At 42.5% G+C, this 17,294-nt stretch overlaps 1 protein-coding gene across 8 annotated transcripts in view; it reads left to right on the top strand.

Moving 5' to 3' along the window:
* KCNH7 (potassium voltage-gated channel subfamily H member 7) overlaps nucleotides 1-17,294 on the top strand; it is a 478,957-nt gene that overhangs the window by 107,042 nt on the left and 354,621 nt on the right. The gene's annotated exons all lie outside the window — the stretch shown is intronic.

The raw sequence follows: 17,294 nt of genomic DNA, 5'->3' as shown, positions 1-17,294 counted from the left end.
AATTCCTGAGCAAGAACATATGGAAGAAGAGGGTCCTTCTGATATCCTGGTCCTAAGCCATGTAGGGCTTTAAAGGACAAAAACAACACCTTGAATTGGGTTCAGGAGTGGGCTCAGTATCCAGTGTAATGGCTGTAGTATTGGGAGCATACGTTTCCAGTAGCTGGCCACAACCTACGGTGTAGCTGCAGCATTCTGCACTAGCTGCCATTACCCTAAGTGGTTGTGAGGGTCTCTTGAATTTGCTGGGGGAATTAGCAAGGAGGACCCCTAAGCTATTCAAGAGGCCAGGTAAGCAGGATCTCCACCTGTGTTTACAGGGATTCTGCCCTCAGTAGAACCCTCAAATGAAAATGGGAGGAGGGGTTCCCCCTAGACCACCATACAGGACCAGATCTACATGGTTTTTTGAGGGGGGCAAAATTAAAAAATGACGTCCCTTTATGGGCCCGTTCTATCTTTGGGCCCATAGAACAGAATGGACTCCATACTCAATGCGGTGCCCCTCCTTCCAGCAGTGCCTGGGGCAAGTGTCCCCTCTGCTCCCCACTAGATCCGGCCCTGCCGCCACAAAGGCTATGTAGGGCTCCTGACATCTGCCTGGACATAAATCATGGGATCGGGGCTTTAGTAAGGAGGGAACCTGGAAGATTGAGTTGGAAAGCTGCCAGAGTCCAACGCTTGGAATGTTAGTGGCAGTATTGCATACCATCTGACCAAAACAGTACTGAAGGCTTCACTGCCAGAAGCACAATAACCTTTAAAAGTAATTAAAGTGTGGTTTCCCTTCGCTTTACTTGGGGGATATATTTTAATATTGCATCTTCTCCGTTCAGGCTTGCAGTGAAGTTTGGAGACATTCACAGTAAAAGATACTACTTGAGGAGTTAACTTTTTCTCCATCGAACAGCATTGACAGCTCAGATCGATAGCTGGTTGGCATTTTGTTTCTATGAATATGTAGATAGGCGAGCTAGAGGAAAGCAAACACCCTTGGAAGCTCTTGTTATCGATCCATCCACATCAGCACTAGAAGGGGGAAAGGCCAATCACTTAAGCTGACATTTTAGTTTGAGCTTGTATTAAAATGATCTTTTTATTAGTAATAATCCCTTGGCACAGCCCTGTTAATTAAATGCAGAAATCTTAGTACATCTTTAATAGGATCCTCTGCTGCATATGATGCAGGGGTGAGGAGAGGACTGGGAAATTTCTGGATATTTGGGGGTGGAGTTTGAGAAGGGGAGGGAGCTCAGCGAGGATGTGAATTCACAGAACCAGCTTCCCAAGGCTACCATTTCCTCCACACTAACGTGTGATGTCATCACATCAAGGACACTGACGTAGAAGGGGGCTGTTCAGGCATGGGGCTTTCCCACCAGCCAGCTGGCCAATGGCAGATTACAGCCCCTGAAATAGGGGGGAAACCCACCCCAACCAGGGGTTTGGCAACCCTGTTTGGGGGGCTTTCTTCAAATTGGCAGAAGGGAGTCCACCAGTGGGGCCAGAATTCCAGAAGCCCCCTTCCTCTTTTGGCCCCCAAGCACCAAGTATACAGAGCATCAGTGCCCTTGCTGCCAAGGAAGGAAGTCCTTTGTTGAGAGTGGGGCTGATGCTTTAACCACACCTCGTTGGGTAGGCAAAAAAAAAAAACCAGCTTTAAAAAACCCTTCCTTTATCAAAATCCCAGGCTTGAGCAGTTTTGAGACCTACCAAAGTGAACGCAATCCATCAGCTATGCATTGTGAATTGCCAGATGTTTGATGCACACGTGGACCAGATCATACTTTCCAAGGAACAGCTGTCGCTAGTGAACCAGCTGGAGCTAATAAAATGTGCTATGTGCCATGGAAGAGACCTGAGCCTCCAACCATAGGCCAGGATGTAGTAGCATCCCCAAACTATGAACCTTCTCCTTTAGGGGCACCATAACCACCGCCAGGATAAGATGACCCTGCAATCCCAAGCAGCTTCTCTATCGACCAACAGCACCTCAGTCTTGTCTGGGCTGAGCTTTGGTTTATGCCCCTCCTCCAAATCACTCAAAGGGTAACTACCTGGAGGTGCCATTTAGTCATCATGGTTAATAGTTGCAGAGCATGGACCTGTCCTCCATGATATTGTCTAATCCTCTTTTATAACAAACTAAACTTGGGGCCATCTCTACATTCTGTTGGGTTAAACTCCAAATGTTAACGGGACAGTGGGGAAAAGGCAGGGTCATACAGCCAGCTAAGTATCATAGTTAAAACACAGTTCTTCAACACACACACACATATACTCATATCGGTAAAGTATTGGGAAAACAGTTTTACTGACTATCACCCAGCTTCTCCAGTGTATTTTATTATCTTATGAATAGAGGCTGGCTGGAAAGATGAAATGGCCCAGGAGAAAGGGCCATGCCTCTCATGTGCCACACCATGCCATGGAGAGAGGATTGATGCGGCAGTTGCCACAAGTGACTTGGCCAGGGCTGCAGTCTCTCCTTGCCTCATCTGGGGAAGCCCAAGGTACCAGTTACATGGACACTCAGGAAGCTCTCATATATTGAATCAGACGAGTGGCCCATTAGGGTCAGTATTGTCTACTCAGTCTAGCAGCAGGTCTTCATGATCTCAGGCAGAGGTCTTTATTTATTTATTTATTTATCTATCAGATTTATATCCCACCTTCCCCCGACAGGCTCAGGGCGGCTAACAACAGTTTAAAAACATTAGCAAACATATTAAAGTTAGATCTATAAAAAAACATTTATTAAAAATCTGAGATGGCAAGCTTCTGTTTTTCATTATATTCAATGAGATTGTCGATGCTGAAGGTAATAGCTACCTCCTCCTAACCATTGAAGGCGAGTTTGAAAAGTTCGGTCTTTCACAACACCTACCGCCTGGTCCTTTTCAGCTGAAGATGCTAGGGATTGAGCCTGGGAACTTCTGCATGCCAAACAGATGCTCTACCACTACGCCAAAGCCACTCCCCTAAGTAAAGCAAAATGAGACTCAGTCATTCAGAACCTGGGTGGACCAGGTAGAGAAGAATGGTCTGCAGGCCATGAGCGCATTTCCCAGGGATCTCATTGGCTAATTTGCCCCTTGTGTGAACTGAGGTTAGTAGAAATATTTTAAACAAGTTAATGCAATAGGCATGTGAGAAATAAGAGTCATCTTTATAGTGCTCGTTTTAAATGCATTTGTTCACATACACCCCACAAAACCTTTTCTCCAATGTGTGTATTCCTTTTGCTTTCTTTTAATAATATCTCCTCCCTGATGTCCTGTTTCTGTCTCAACCACAAATTACTCATTTTCTGAATAATTCTAATAATTAGGGTTGTTGTCTTGTTGTGATTATGATGATTATTGTTTTGCTCAGTGCAAAATATTGCTTTATTATGGTTAAACTGCGAGATGAAAGCATTGCCAACCAGCAGTGCTTAAGCAATTGTTGCCTGTATTCTGTAAATGAAAGGACAGGGTTTTAAATTGTAATATCTGAGAAACTTCTTCTGATGCCTTGTCCTCAATGAAGAAGACTCTGGGAAACTTGAGAAGTATGAAACAGCATATATAATTTATCAAATAGATAAATTTGTATTATTAGTATTAGTATTATAAGTGAGAACCCTCAATGAACCACTGAGGAGGGCAGTCCCTTCCTCCACTTTCTCCCTCCACACCTTCTCCTAGGGTTCCCAGGTCTACTTACCTGGCCAGTGGGAGGTGGGGGGTGAGGGAGTCTTCTGGGAGTGGAGGGGGGGTGATGTCATTGCATGTGACATCATCAGCACAATGATGTCACATGGAAGTGTTGGGTACATTGCATGGTAATGTTCTAGCATTTTGGTCAAAACTCTATAGAGTTTTGGTCAAAATTCTATAGAGTTTTGGCCAAAACGCTAGAGTGTCAATGCATGATGTGCCTGACATGATGTCACTTCCATATGATGTCATCACACTGATGATTGGGCCCCTGAAATTGAGGTAACTCCTGTCCAGACCAGGGGTCTAGCAACCCTACCAGATCTAGCTCCCTTTTCCCCCATCTCTGACCCTTCCTTATTCTTCCTTTTGATTCTCAATGGACTAATGAGGAATCGTGTGGAGGAAAAATTGGATCTTCCTCCTTGACCCCTTCCTGTTCACTTCCAGTTCTTCCCACTTGCCACAGTGGCCTCCTCCTCTTCTTCCAGGCTCCAGTTGGTATGAATTATGGTTGCTACAGTGAACTGCAGTATTGCAGGTTTTTTTAAACTTCAGATCTCAAAATGGTAATTTTTTAAAATTCAGTCCTGAATATTCACCCAGCTCTGCAGAACCTGACATTGGAGTCATGACTGCTCCCGTTGTGTGTATTTGACTGTCTGCCTGGGAGCAGGTACTTTGCTATTGGATTTAGTGATGATTATTATAGTGCCATCAATGTGCACAATACCTTTCAGAGTACAGGGAGACACATCCCTGCCCTGAAAATCTTACCATGTGTTGGCCATGGAAGGGCATTCTCCTTCATAAGTTCTGTGAGGTTTTCTTAGATAAATGGACCAGAAATTATGATTAAAGGCACAGCTGCCTAGAGATTATAAATGAAACAAATGTTAGATACACACACACAGCATAATTGAACAAGAATAAAAACATTACGCTTTCAATGAATTGAGAAATGCTTCTGCAGATTTAGGTAAAGACATTAAAACTTCCACTTTTATGCATTTTTAAATTCCCATGTATTAAAACAAATGTCAGACTCAATATGAGAGAGAGCTGCGGAATTTATACCCTCCCTTTCTCCCCCACAGGGACCCAAAGCAGCTTACATCGTTCTCCTCTCCTCCATTTTATCTTTACAGCAATAACCCTAGGAGGTAGCTTAAACTGGGGATTTGAACCTGGATCTCCCAGTTCCTAGTCAAGCACTGTAACCACCACACCAGACGCTGGTGCCACTTTTTCTGTTTAATTTTGCTGTTACAGACAAATGCAGCTAACCCTCTGGAATTAATACTTAGACATGTGACTGTATTCTACTGCAGATTGTACCCCAGTGGGACATTGCACCGGTGCTTCAGATGGTATGCACTGGCCTCCTGTTCTCTTTTGATGTCAGTTCAGGATGGAACATGTTCTTTACAGCATGGGGTTGTAGTGAACATGCCACAAGCTTTGCTTCGCTCATGGAACTCTTTGACTGTAGTGCACAGGTCATATAGGGCATATTCTCAGTGGCTTTCTCCTGAACCAAGAATCATCTCTTCTTCAGCAGCACATGGGTATCCAGGTGTTCCTGAACATGGCAAACCACTGTTTGGCTCCACAAGTTAAATCTAAATATTGGCGAAATTTTCCAAAGAGCTGGAGAATATAAGAAAGAGCTGGAGAATTTTTGCAGAATCCAAAGGTGTAAAGGTATACATGGATTGTGATGCCGCTCACTTTAAAATGATCACCTTAACAAATTTCTGCAAGTTGGAAGTGAGATATGGAATCCAGAAGTGAAGGTGAGAGAAGCGTATAATCAATAAGATGGAAACCTCTAGTTGATAGGGAAGTATAATCACCATCTCTTTAATAACAAAAGCTGACATTTTGGAAATCAGGGAATTTAAAAATTATTTGTCATGGATTCGAGGCAATCTGTAGACGCCAGCCTTCCTGCATGACTCGAAGTGACTGAGTATCTGTATGAATGGTTCTTGATTGTCTCTGAATCACACATGCCTGACAAAGCCTTTGGGAAATGGCTTGGTATATGCTAAGAATCCGTTGTGTTCTTATGTGCAGGGATGACAGAGATTTTTTCCTTTGATTTCCATGTGAGCAAGCAGGGGAAAAAGAGCAGAGCCCTATTGCATGGCATCAAGCTCTTCTGTGGACTTTGAGTTTCTGTGGTATAAACCAATGTAATATATCCCTTGGTCTTTGCATATGTGTATGTTATTCTTGAGTCTGCAATGAGTTTTTTTTTTCCAGCTGCCTATTATATAGCTCTTGTTGATAAATGTTTATATTCACACTGTTATAAGAAGCACATATATTTTGTATATATAATTCTTTATTACTTATAGAATAATATTTATGTAATTTTTGGCATGAGCTTTTGCTTTTCTCTATGGATTTGAGCCTGGCTTTTCGTTTTGTTGTACATTAAATGACAATTGTTCATGTTTTTGACTAGCTCACCAAGCTTTAGACTAGCTCACCAAGAAACTTCGTTATGAAGAAGACTCAATGTGAAAGTTTAAGGAGACCAGAGTTCTAGTCGCTGCTATACAAACATCAACTTTCACAGCTTCATCTGCTAGGGATGTTGGGTGACCATCGGTAAAAATGCTGTTCAAGAAGGACCAAGCATAAATTGAATGTTAAGTGGATATTGTTATAGAAGTTTTGGATTAATAGCTACGCTTCCCAAGTTTATTATAGTGAAAAGCTCTCTTTTTTAAAAAAAAAATGGGTCAATCACTTGGCTTCTCTGGATTGCAGCTATATGAGTGCAGAAGTTACCTAGCATTAAGAAGAAATAAGGAGAACTAATTTCAGGATCTGCCCCAGGATGAGCTTCCAACCTTTGTCTGCACCCTTCTGCTTTTCTTTTTGCGGCTGCAGTTCTTTTTTTGTTTCTTTTTACTCTCTCATTTCTTGTTTCATTTGCTCTTTCCACTTTCCAAGCTAGAGAAGTTACTATTCTTGTTTGGCGTTTCACTCCGCCAATATCAAGATCGATGTTGTTTTGTGGTTTTGTATAATTGTCTTTTCTCATTTCCTTTCAAGAGCTTGCACATATATTTGGAATGATAGAAAGAATGAGCAGGGAAAGGGGGGAATCTCTCTCGCTAGGCATCCTAGTTAATTATCCTTGGGTGATATGCCCAATGTATTTTCAGAGTAACATTTAGCACTGCGTGTAGCTGAAAGTTACTGTGCAAGTGAGCCTATTAACTAATCTAAAATCTTAATATTTAGACTGTCTCCCCTGTAACTTTGCTTTATCTCCTTCCAGAGTTCAAATCCTTTATATGATTTCTGGGCAGTTCATTTGCTAGGGCATGAACACTGAAGCCACACTTGAGCCTTGGAGTAGGGTTGCCAGTTCTGGGTTATGACATGGAGCCTGGGGAGGGTGGGGTTTGGGGAGGGAGGGACCTCAGCAGAGCCCACCCTCCAGGGGAACTGATCTCTGTTGTCTGGAGATCAGTTATAATAGCTGGAGATCTCCAGGCTCCACCTGGATGTTGGCAACCCTGCATCTTGCTATTTATTCCCAGCCTTTAAAAAAAAAGGTAAAGGTAAAGGTAGTCCCCTGTGCAAGCACCAGTCGTTTTCGACTCTGGGGTGACGCTGCTTTCATAACGTTTTCACGGCAGACTTTTTATGGGGTGGTTTGCCATTGCCTTCCCCGATCATTACACTTCCCCTCCAGCAAGCTGGGTACTCATTTTACCGACCTCAGAAGGATGAAAGGCTGAGTCAACCTGGAGCTGGCTACCTAAACCAGGTCGTGAGCAGAGGGCTCCGACTGCAGTACTGCAGCTTTACCACTCTGCGCCACGGGGCTCTATTCCCAGCCTTAGTACGCCTTAAAGGCCAGCTGTGTGAAGAGCTGCTCTTATTCTGGGCATCAAAACTAATGCATGACCGTTTCAGACTGTTTAAGGGTTGGAAAGTGCTGTCATGTCACAGCAGAGCCATTGCTTGCCTCGGTGTAATAACCCTGGCCTTTCTTGGTGGTCTTCCATCCAGATACCAGCCAGGCGGATAGGGTTGCCAAATTTAATTCAAGAAATATCTGGGGACTTTGGGGGTGGAGCCAGGAGACTTTGGGGGTGGAGCCAGGAGACATTAGGGGTGGAGCCAAGATCAAGGCTGTGACAAGCACAATTGAACTCCAAAGGGAGTTCTGGCCATCACATTTAAAGGGACGGCACACCTTTTCAATTCCTTCCTTCCATAGGAAATAATGGATAGGGGCACCTTCTTTTGGGGCTCATAGAATTGGACCCCTTAGTCCAATCTTTTCGAAACTTGATGGGTATTTTGGGGAAAGGCACTAGATGCTATACTGAAAATTTGGTGCCTCTACCCCCAAAAACAGCTCCCCCAGAGCCCCAGATACCCGCGAATCAATTCTCCATGATTTTCTATGGGAATAAATCTCCATAGGGAATAACAAGAGTGCCCAGCAGACATTTCCCTCCCCCCCCCGCTTTCTGACGACCCTGAAGTGGGGGGAGGTCCTCCAAACCGGGGGATCCCCTGCCCCCACCTGGGGATTGGCAACCCTACAGGCTGACCTTGTTCAGCTTCCAAGACCTGACAAGCTTGGGCTATCCTGGGCCATCCAGGTCAGGGCATTAACTTACATTGGTTTATTTCATACTGCCATCTGAAAGACAATAGTTGATGATGTCAAGGCCCTGGAAAAAAAAATAAAAAAAAAATCAGGGAGAAAAATCCAAGGATATTTATATATTTATTTGGGATTCCCCCCTCCCCCCATAGCAAATTTGGTGGCGTGCTGGCAAAAAAAAAATGCTTGCAGCTTGAGTCAGTGCTTTTGAAACAAAGCTTTGCACATGCCAAGTCTGTAAAATCATCTTTAAATAGAAGGTATTAGATAATATTTCCTATGTATGCTGCAGGCATTTGCAAGGATATGTTTATTGTTTAACTGTGAATAAATTTAACAGCAATGAGGGTGCTCTGAAGTGTCTAGTAATAACGAATTATTAAAGAATTCAGGAGTTTTTTTTCCGCTGTGACAGAATTTAACTTGATATCTAAATAAGCTGTTAGTCCTGTTGTGACTATTGAGGGGGGGGGGCTGTTTCTGCCCAAATCATATGCTTTATTTTATTTACTACAATATTTGTCTTTTCATTTTTCAGCTTTTATTTCCCCTCCCTTTCCTTTCAGATGGTGATAACCCCCGCCCCACTGCTAAGGTAGCATAGAGTGCAGCAGTTTAGGATCTTTAGTTCAGTTTGAGGCTTTCCGTATGTTTACAGTGTTGCAGGTAGAAAAATAAAGCATTTGTACTTTTGCTTTATCAATTTATTAGATTTTAGTTGCCACCCAAAGGGTTTCGTGATGGTTTACAACATTAAAACTCAGAAGGTAAAAGCAGCATAAATAGCAAATATAAAACAATAACATTACACTATTAAAATATGTAGCTATCACCATACCTTTAATAAAAAGAGCTCAAATGAGGTTACCCTTCAAAGGACAACCTAAATTATTTATTTATTTAATTTCTAATCCACCCACCTCTGCACAGCAGGACTCAGGGTGGGTAACAACAATGGTTAAAACAATGAATACAATATCAATTACAATCCATTCCAATACAGTTAATAAACAGGTAAGGCACAATTTCCAGCTCTCTAGGGAAGGACTGTGCATTGTGTGTGTCCAGGGCTTTTTTGGTAGAAAAAGCCCAGCCGGAACTCATTTGTATAATAGGCCACACCTCCTGGTGTCACCATTGTTTCACATAGGACTTTTTTGTAAAAAGAAGCCCAGCATGAATTCATTTACATATTAAACCACACCCCCTGACACCAAGCCAGCCAGAACTGCTTTCCTGTGCATTCCTGCTCAAAAAAAGCCCTTTGTGTGTCACAGCTGATATTAAGACTGTCAGTGGCTGGAAGGAGGAAGGGGCCAATCTAAAAGCAACTGTTGCCTGGTGGAACGTCTTGGTTTTACAGGCCCTGCAGAACTGCATCAGTTCCCACAGGGCCTGGATCTTATCTGGAAGAGTGTCCCACCAGGCTGAGTCTAAAGCTGAGAAGGCACTAGATTGAGTTGAGACCAAACAAATGCATTTCGGGTCAGGAACCACCAGGAGATTGCTATACATTGAGTACTGTGCTTTTAGGGGGGACCTCCCAGGAGAGACGGCCCCAAATATATGTTGGTCCAGAATGTGTAGGCCTTTGGAGGTCAAAACCAAAACCTTGAATCTGATCTGGTATTCAACTTGGAGTCAGTACAACGAGTTACAGTAGTTTAGTCTAGAGGTGACCATTACATGGATCACTGTGGCTAGATCAAGCTGAGACAGGAAGGGGATCCGTTACCTGACCTGGAGTAGATGGGTGGGGGGAACAATTTGGCAACATTTGTGACCTGAACGTCCATTATAGTGACTAACTATAGAAACTAAACAAGTCCAGCAGGGCACATGTATAATCTGTGAGTGCATTTCACAGGGTAGGGACCACAACTGAAAAGATGAGAGAGAGAGAGAGAGAGAGAGAGAGAGAGAGAGAGAGAGAGAGAGAGAGAGGCTAACAGACAGACATGAATCAACTGTGATCCAATAGATAGAGGGATAGTGGCTAATGAGAGCCAGTATGGTGTAGTAGTTAAGTGCGCAGACTCTTACTTGGAAGAACTGCATTTGATTCCCCACTCCTCAACATAGATAAATGTATGGTGTCAGCTAACTGAGCCATCCTGGGGCCAGGCACCTCCAAGGGGTCTCTAGATGATGGCCAAAGGTAGCGCAGGTGTTATATTTTAAGCCAAATAGTATGGTTTTCCACATGGAGACAGACTTGTGTAATTTCCCTGTTGCTGATGCATCCGCTATACAGTGCAGTGGTGACTGGACTTCCACACATCAGGTTTTCCTTTTTTTTACTCGATGATTTAATATCATTATATTGATATTGTTATACCAAAATATGTGTCAGATTCTCTGAATCCCCATCTTTCATTAAAATGTAAGTCTCTACTTTTTGTTGCAGAGATACACTTTTTAGATATATCTCTGCATATTAAATTGCTGACTGGGAAAAAAACAGAACAACTTCTGCAGCAGGGAGAGGAAATGGCTGCCCCCGTGGAAATGGCTGCTGTGTGGGCAACCCAGATTTTGCTGTGGTATTTCACATAACCGTGGCGCAGAGCGTGTTTGAAAAGGACTGGAGAAAAGCTAAGGAAACACAGGGAGGTGTTTGAATGCATCACCATTCTGAGAGGAAGCAGACAACCTTCCCCCCCCCCCCCCCTTCTCGGTAGCATTGAATTTGGGGAACTAACGCATGTGGAAACAGCCATGATGTGATAACTATGAATGATGCATTTTATGTTATTAAGGAAATAAAGAAGAGGAGTTGGGTTTTATACCATTTTTTCTGCCCTAAGGAGCTTACAAACACATTCCCTTCCCTTCTCCATAACAGGCACCTTGTGAGGTAGGGAGGGCTGAGGGAGTTCTGAGAGAACTGTGACTGGTCCAAGATCACCTAGCAGGCTTCATATGTAGGAGTGGGGATTCAACCCTAGTTCTCCAGATTACAGTCTGCCACTCTTAACCACTACACCACACAAAATAAGTTCAGGATTGAAAGGAAAAAAAATACACACACACACACACATTTTTCTTACAATTTCCACTTTTCACTTAAAAAAACAAACTGGCTTCAAACTTTCTAAAAATATACTTATATATAAGGATGGGAACAGACCAGGAAAATGCAGTTTGTTTCAGTTCCCGTGGCATGCCCAGTTAATGAACCATGAACTGCCATTAACTTTTAGGCATCAAACAAACTGATTCAGTTCATTAGGTTCATGAATGTGGTAGAATGCCCCCTCCCCCATGTGCTATAATCACAGAGGATCTCCGGCTGACCCTCCCCTATCTACCCTCCAAGCTTGGTGAGGGTTGGATTTACTGGGTCCAAGTCATAGCCCCCCCCCCCCAGGAGATCCCCTCAGGGAAATGCTTTCTGGGGAAATGACAGTCCCAGATTCAGGAGGTTCAGAAATGCATAGAATGGAATGGACCCTGTGCAAACTAAAGACATCAAACTTGGAGGAGACCTCTTCCTCATGCTCTCCAAGTTATGTGCAGGTTGACCTTAGGAGGTCTGAGTTATGGTCCCCCAAATAAGATGCCTCCAGGAAAATGCTTTTTGGGAAAATGTCAAGTGTAGGTTTAGAAGTGCAAGCTACACACACCAAATGTACAGGGAGCCTGTTGCTTTGAAGTTGCTTTTGGAACCGGTTGCCCTAAAGTTTGACGGTCTCTCTGGAAATGTATCAATTCTGGAACTGCCACAAACCACTTGAAAGTTCTTGGAAATTTTATGCCAGTTGACCTTTCACAAACTTTAGTTCACAAACCACAAACTGCTTAAAAATTCATTTTTTTAATTTTAGTTTCTGAGCTGGTTCATGCCAGTCTCTGTTTATGTAGTCTACTCAGACATTGAAGACAGGGTGAGATAAAGATGTAATACCACCCTAGTATTACACCTAATGGTTTTTCCATGAGGACCTATTTTTTTCACATTCAGGTAGTTTTTGATGGGGATCCAAACATGGAACCCCATCACCTGCATTTCAAAGCCTTTTTTCTGATGTGTAGAATGACTCTTACTGTTTATTGTGGGGATTTGGCTTCTTTTCTGAGCAGCAGGATTTGAATAGTTGAAGACTGTCATTCCAGTGTGTTTCAGTTTGACTGAGAGCCCATCTCTTCCCATGGTGAGCTTTCAAATGGCTTCAGGTATGCTGTAAGCAGTATTCCAAACAAATTGTTTACTCTGGCCAAAGATTAAAAAGTACTTTTTGTCCCCTCATAAGCTTCTTTACTTCCTGCACAATACAATACAATACAATGTCTGGCTGAACTGTGAATCAAAATAGGTTATATATCTTTGCAGCCAGATGGAAAATAAGTGATATGTACTAAAGGACAGAAAGGCATTGAGTAGCTGATTCAAATCAGAGCATAAGATGTGAGGGACAGGGGCCCCCATGAGGAATCACAGGGAAGGAGAATTTGGAAATCTCACCAAACCTCCAAATTATGTCCCCTTTTAACCTATTGGTTAGGCTGATTTCTCTTCCCTTCTCCGTAATTGCAGTCATTCCCTCATCTGGCTTTTAGAAATGGCTATTTCCCCTTTGTCTTTTGATTCATTTACAAGCTCATATTTATGTTTTGTACAAAGTCATGTGAATAAGTAGGAACCCCTTGCTGCTTTATTATCATGATAAGGACCAGCCAGTTTACTATGAAATGGACTGATGATCTGAGGGCCTGTGAGAAAGCACTGTGGGAAGGGGAGAGACAAACAATTAGGAAATACCTACTAGCCCTTCAAACTCTTGTCCTCCAGAACTTCTTTAAGTTCTCAGGGGCTTAAGCAGGCAAAGGTAGGTATGGTAAGCTAGGTGCTAGAGAGGAATAATAGAAGGGGTGTGTTATGAAAATCTCTTCCTTTATATACCCCTTTCAGATTTTCTAATCTTTCAGACTTCAGCGGAATCATTTATGGACATATGAAGCCGCCTTATACTGGATCAGACCCTTGGTCCATCAAAGTCAGTATTGTCTACTCAGACTTGCAGTGGCTCTCCAGGGTCTCAAGCTGAGGTTCTTTTATTTCTTTTATTTAGCTGTTCTCCATACTCTGGCTGCAACGCCACTGAGGATGTTCTCCACAGCTGAGAACGAAATGTCTGGAAGGAAAACTTTCTCCAGTAGAACACGGCACTTGAGCCCGAAAGATTCTACAAACCCTAATGTTCTCCATACCTTCTGTAGCATATTTTGTCCTCATTAGGATGATTTTTTTTAGGTCTTTCCTTCTTTCTTGAAAATTTCAGTCATTTTTTTCCTGTATACTTGGGGAGTCCCTTGAGATAAAGACTTTTACCTTGTCTGTAAGTGGCTCCATTGTGCAGTTTTCATCATCTGCACTAGGGTCATTGCGTTTACTACTAGGTATAATAATAGATTTCCTTGCTCTCAAAATCTCCATGCTCAAGTATCCATTCACTTTTGAAATTCTTGTGCAGGTAGAAATCCACACATAGTTTGGGCAGGAGCATTTAGAAGGCAATCCTTGTAAGTCCTAGTTCTTTCATCAGAGGGAGCTTGAAAGGGGCATTGCATATCTGTAAAGGCACCAGCTGGCATTTCTCTTCAACAGATTTTCCTTTAGCTTCCAATTTCTCCAAAATATTTTGGTAACTGTAACACAAAGTATGTCCTGGTGTACAGACAGTCTTCACAAAAAAAAAAGCCAGTTTGAAATTTTGCAACTTTGGCCCACTGACCATTAATTTATGTATCAGAACACTTCTTCCTGTGGTTCTACAATGGCAGGTGGCCATGGGTATTCTGCAGTATTGGATAAGGTTCATTTGTGAGAGACATCCTGCTTATGGAAGTCTATCACATCTTAATTAGTAATTTGCTAACACTTTGGAGTTGTGTAATACTGAGGCATATTGGCTCTTAAACCTTTCTACATTTGATAGAAAGGGTACATTATTTAGAGTGGTATCTGTTGAGTTTCTGCAATTATGGTTTTTTTTTTAACTTTTAAATATTTTCATTTGCGGAGGGGGGACAATATTGGGACTGGCCATATCTGTGGCAGAGTATATGCAATTCATATGAAAGGTTCCAGGTTTAGCCTCTAGCATCTCAATTTGAAAGCGTCTTTGAAGTAGGTTTTGGGAAAGACCTTCTTCTGGCTGCAACCGTGGATAGTCACTACCGATCCGTAGATAATACTAGTGGCACAAACTGAGTGACAGTTCATGCATCTCCATCACTCTATAGAATACAATTTTGCAGTTTCTTTCTGCCACAGTTTGTGTCAGGGCTCTGTAAGGGGAGGAGAAGGGTTTTAACTCGTCACCCTTCACTTGGTTTTGTCAATCGAAATGCAAGTTTCCCATTTCGGTTGGTAGCATTTTAAAATGTTACTAAAGGACACATCTTTTCCCCTTCTTTAGAGTTTTAATAAGAGAGAAGCCAGTGTTGATTATCAAAACTAAATTGAAGTTGTTGCACTCCCCCTCTCTTGCTTTCCAACATAGCCCAAGACAAATTGAGACTGCATCAGCTGGAGCATTTTATAGATGCAAAGAGGTGTGTGATTTTCTTCCCATCTCTCTGACCCCTGAGTTGGATTGACTGATAAGGAGGCTTCAGATGTTTGCATGAAATGTATGGATTTCAATTCCCTTTTCCTGAGGAACATCCCAGAGGCAATTAGAGTAGTTAATAGCACAGATTGTATAAACTCTCTGGAGCGTAATGATTGTAAAAGACAGAAAGATATGTTTGCTGTGATAAATTTCCATTAAAACACATTCACTTTTGACAAAATACATTCTGTACCTCAGCAAAAACATTTTTATAGTTTGAACAGTTAATAAATACACAGAAGAATAATCCACAAAAGTTTTCCCAGCTAAACCACCAAACTTTTAAAGCAGGGGTGGCCAATGGTAGCTTTCCAGATGTTTATTTTTGCCTACAACTCCCATCAGCCCCAGCCATTGGCCGTGCTGGCTGGGGCTGATGGGAATTGTAGACAAAAAACATCTGGAAAGCTACCATTGGCCACCCCTGATTTAAAGCATTCTCATTGGGAAAATCTACTTACACAAGAGGCAGGTAATCTGTGACTGGCTCTCTCAACATTGTTTTAGTTAAAATTCACATAAAGGAAGCTGAACATTACTTGTAGATGTGTTGGGGAGGAGAATTCAGCCTTCGGCTATTTTGCGGAGTAAAATTGTTTTCCACTCCACACATCTATTTGCTCCAGAGGGGGAACATTGAGTAAATGTGTTTATCTATTTATGGGGCACACCATGGTATCTTGAGTGGTCCGCTCAGGACTTAAAAAAAAAAAAATTAGGCCACACACCCCTGATGTAGCCAATCCTCCAAGAGCTTACAGGGCTCTTAGTACAGGGCATGCTGTAAGCTCTTGGAGGATTAGCTACATCAGGGGTGTATACCTAATCTGCAAAGGAATTCCTGCTACAAAAAAAGCCCTGGGTTCACTCAGCAGGTGCTTGAGTACCTTTATATGGGACCCTGAGATAGATGTTAGTTATATGAGGGTATGATAAAACAGCAATTGGGGAAGGCAAGAAGATGGGAAGAGTTATGTGCCTACTGATAAGCCAAACAAAAAAGATCACCCACTGGCAGAAGACAATGATAGAGGGAGACAGATAATTTTTTTTTATTCCAAAGTTTTGGCACCTTGATCAAGAAGGTCTATGCTCAAATTATCATCCATCTAGCTGCAAATGGCAAGAGCACCCAAAGCAGGGCCTCCAAGGGTTATTGGTGTGGATGAGTGCAGGTAGCCCTTTAGCTATGCTGACTCCAACCACATAGGGCTTTAAAGGTCAATTCCAGTGCCTTGAATTGGACCTGGAAACAAAGTGGGACCCCGTGTAGGTGGAACAAGACTGGAGAGATACATCCCCCAAGACATCTCTTCAACATTCTGGCTGCAGCACTTTGGGTCAAGTGTACAGATCTTTCCCATCATCTGTGGCCTGAGGTTGTTTAAATGGAGGTTCCAGTTGAACTTGATGCCTTCTGCTTGCAAAGCAAGTACTCTGCCACTGAGACTCAAATGTCTTAATTTTTTAAAAAAAATCATGATAGACTAGGGGTGGCAAAACTTGCTTAATAAAAGAGCCACATATAATAAACATCAAATGTTTGAGAGCCGCAAGATATGAACATCAGATTTTTGAGAGCTGGGAGGGAGGGAAGGAGGGAGGGAGATAGGGGGGAGATAGGGGGAGAAAGTGATGGAAAGAAAGCAACTTTAACTTTAAATGTTTTCTCCAAGACAGCTGATGTATCAGTGGGGGCTTCAAGGGCCACAAAGTATGTGTGAAAGAGCCACATGTGGCTCCCAAGCCACAGTTTGGCCCACCCCTGTGATAGACTAATACATTGAAGAAGCATTGAAGGTCTTATGGGGGTATTTAGTGGTCAGCAGGACTTGAGGATTAGGTTATTAGGAAAGACAAAAATATAGAGAGTATATGAAGAGTTTCCTCAAGCTGATCACTTGAAGCCAAACCCAGATGCAGTATTTACTGCTGAGAGCATTTGGTCTCAATCATAAGGACACCACATAGTTTGTCTTTCAATAAAACCTGAGGTTTTCTAGTCTAAAACAGATTTATTTATGGATTCTGAGCTAAAAGCCAGCTTCTGTTGATTGTGGCATTAAAAAAAAAAACCCACAGCAATCTATTAAAAAGACACAGGAAAATAAACAAAATTTACCACCCAATAAATACAGTACTAACCTTCGTGCTGCAGAGCAAATGCTCAATTCAGTCAACAAAACTGAAATAAAAATTTCCTTACGGGTTCTTCCCCAGCTGGTAGAGAGGAGTCTTGGTAGGGCCTATTTTTGAACAAGCAAATCAGCTGTACATAGAATTGTGAACTCTGGCTTGGGAAATAGTTGGAGATTTAGGGTGTGGAACCTG

Source organism: Heteronotia binoei, chromosome 16, assembly GCF_032191835.1.
Source record: "Heteronotia binoei isolate CCM8104 ecotype False Entrance Well chromosome 16, APGP_CSIRO_Hbin_v1, whole genome shotgun sequence".
NCBI lineage: Eukaryota > Metazoa > Chordata > Lepidosauria > Squamata > Gekkonidae > Heteronotia > Heteronotia binoei.
Note: the sequence above shows the minus strand (reverse complement) of the source record. Positions and strands in the feature narration are given on the sequence as shown.